The following is a 3,565-nucleotide window of genomic DNA, read 5'->3' on the forward strand; positions in this document are numbered from 1 at the left end:
CTTGCTTGTTTGTAGGTGACCAAATACTTATTTTCCACCATAATTTGCAAATAAATTCATAAAAAATCCTACAATGTGATTTTCTGGATTTTTTTCCTCGTTTTTTCTGTCATAGTTGAAGTGTACCTATGATGAAAATTACAGGCCTCTCTCATCTTTTTAAGTGGGAGAACTTGCACAATTGGTGGCTGACTAAATATTTTTTTGCCCCACTGTATATAAGAGTTTGATAGCTGACTGATCTTTTGACAGTTTCACAGTTCTTCCATTTGGGAGGTAATTTCCTTGTGCCTCAATACCATCTGCTCTTCGTTTCACAGCTGATCCTAAACCATCAGCTGGGCCTTTTTTGATGTCAGCTTCTAAGAAATTCCGTGTGACTCTCTGGAAGCCCATTTCAAAGGGAAGGGTGGAGAGATAGTCCAAATTCTTTTTGGAGCTATACTGGATTGTGGGCCCATCACTCACAAAGTGTACAGCAGTTGCCGATGGGCTGAGCTCAAGGAAGTAGGCCAGTTGTTTTGAGAAATGGGCCCAGATAGCAGAGGGGTCATGCCGCATAGAAGAGCTCGGTGAGCAAAGTGAAACTGTATAATTTGTGATATATCCAACACTGGTGTGGAGGCTCACCTGCTTGTGAGAATCACCAACGTGAACTGCCTGGATTTCACTGCTGTATTTACACAGGCAGTTCTCTGCAAAGTCAATAGGCACGATGATCTTCTCTTTCCCCAGATTCTCTTTTAATTCTCTCAGTTTCGAGTATTGGTGTCAATGTTATATACTTTTTACCTCACATTTTCCCTGACAACCAAAAGTACTCGTTACATTTTGAATGGTTAGCAGTACAGAACGATTGTCTAATTCACACACTTATCAAGAGAACATCCCTGGTGATCCCTACTGCCTCTGATCTGGCGGACGCACTAAACACATGCTTCATTTGTAAATTATGTCTGAGTGTTGGAGCGTGCCCCTGGTTATCCGTAAAAAAATAATAATAATAAAAGAAAATGATGCCGCCTGGTTTGCTTTCTATAAGGAATTTGAAAAAATTGCAGCTGCTAATAAGTGAGGATTTGTACAGTCAGCCACTTACATGAACACAGAGATTGGTTATAGAACAGCACATAAATAGAACACAGAAATTAGTTATAAGAAAAGCACAAACATAAGAATTCGCATTACAATTGTTTGACATTTTACTACATTGTTAGGAGCTAGTAACATAATAATTTCTCTGCACCCGCTACAACATCTGCTAAACTGTGTACGCGACCAATACACTTTGACTTGATTTGAGCAAGCAGTTTAGCAGTTACAACAGCGGGCCCCGGTGGCAATACATTAATCAAATCTAAAGCTTACCTTGATTTGAAAGAGTTGCTGTGTTGGATAGCCTTAGCCAGCTAGTTAACATATACAGCGTTCCTCTCTATTTGAGCCAGGTTGTTAAGTAGGCTAAATTAACTGCATTAGCTAAGTAAGTAAACTAAGAAAAAATATAAATACAAGAAAATACAGCAAGCTCTCTGTCCCTCTATCTCTGCTTCTCCTTACTTTTTTAAAGAAATACATTTGTTCAAAACTGTTCTACTATTGTCTTTCTCTCTCTTTGAGTCATCTGCTCCTCACACTTTATACACTGCAGTGCTAGCTAGCTGTAGCTTAAATGCTTTCAGTACTAGGTTCATTCTCCGATCCTTTGATTGAATGAACAATGTGTTACTTCATACCGCAAGAGCTCTGATAGGTTGGAGGACGTCCTCCAGAAGTCGTCATAATTGCTGTGTAAGTCTATAGAAGGGGTGAGAATCATGAGCCTCCTACGTTTTGTAATGAAGTCAATGTACCCAGAGGAGTAAAATAGCTGTCCTCCGGCTACACCTTGGTGCTATCCGTATAGGGTGCTGTTGAGGCTACTGTAGACGAAAATTCCAGTCAGTTATTTGGTGACGTGAATATATTTAGTATAGTTTTATCTAAAAAGGATTATTATTTTCATGAAATTCACTGAGTAGGATGGCCCTCCCCTGCCTCATTTTAGGAGCCTCCACTGGTGTGAAGTCCAGGGAAACAATCTCACAGTGAGCTGTACATGGTGTCATGATCCGATCAGCATGAGTCAGATCAGCGTTGCAATGAATAGCTTCAACCAGACCCACTCTGACCCGCAGAGGGCGGGAGAAGGGAACTGGTGGGGGGGGGGGGGTGACAGCTCACGCCCTGGTGTAAATCAAGGACAGAACATTCAGCTATCTCCCTCTCCAAAATCACCCAAGGAATGTTGTTTTGTCTACACAGACCTTTTCCTGCCTAAACTCTATCACGTTCTAAAGTGAATACTGGAATAATATTTCTAACATAGAATGTGGGGAATGGGCAGAGGTGACCTAACTGAACACTGATGTCAGTTTGGTTGTTATTTTGTGATGTCATTAAAAATGTATACACACTATATGTGTGAAGTGTCCATCTGATGAGTTGTGCTTGAAATATGAAAAAGGATGAACGTCTCTTTTTGTTAAGAGAGGGGTGTGATTTTAGAAATTATAAGAGGAAATTGTTTCTGTAACTTTGTACAAGTAAGTAGTCACCGCCCCCTGAGTGAGGTCAGAGAGCGTGTCAGCCTGGTGGAACCGCCCTTCTAAATGAACTGTATAAAATGATGGGTTAAGAATTAACATATCAGACCAGAAAGACGAGCAGACGAGCAGACGAGCTGCAGCTCACATTTAAAGTGGTTTAAACTTTGAAACTCAACACGAGGTAGAAACAATAAAGTTGCCTCCCGGACAATCAGTGGTACGGCTGATTAGCTGTCCTAAGTAAAATATCTAGAAAAGCTAATTTAAGTTGGACCAGTCTACTACTCTCTTCAAACCAGCGTATTCTACTACTCTCATCACCCCAATTAGAACCATCGGCACGGCTGGCTAGCCTGTCTTCCAAGAAGCATCTTCCAGAGAGAATGGAAGGAGAATAAACTCTGTAGTTCAATTCAGGACTACACGCAAGTCACCGGATACCGGACGACAGCAGAGGAGTACAACAGTAGAAGATGGGTGGGGACCCCTGTTGGACAATCAGAGCCTTACAAGCGTGTCGCAGGAAGGCCCAACACCCTTTCCAAGAAGACCTGGTTCCGTCAGAAATACAAAAAGAACCAAGTCTTTACACGTAAATACATTGTCACGTTCGTCGTATGAATGGGACCAAGGCGCAGTGTTGTATGCGTACATTCTATATTTATTAAAATAATGAACACTGAACAAACTAACAAAACAACAAAACGAACCATGAAGCTTATATGAATAGTGCAGACAGGCAACTAAACATAGAACAAGATCCCACAACAGAAAGTGGGAAACAGGGCTGCCTAAATATGATCCCCAATCAGAGACAACGATAAACAGCTGTCTCTAATTGGGAACCATATCAGGCCAACATAGAAATACAAAACCCCTAGACCTACAACAACACTAGACATACAAAACAACACTAGAGTAGTCCCTCCTAGTCACACCCTGACCTAACCAAAATATAGAAAACAGAGATATCTAAG

This window comes from Salvelinus sp. IW2-2015, linkage group LG7 (genome assembly GCF_002910315.2).
Source record: "Salvelinus sp. IW2-2015 linkage group LG7, ASM291031v2, whole genome shotgun sequence".
Classification (NCBI taxonomy): domain Eukaryota; kingdom Metazoa; phylum Chordata; class Actinopteri; order Salmoniformes; family Salmonidae; genus Salvelinus; species Salvelinus sp. IW2-2015.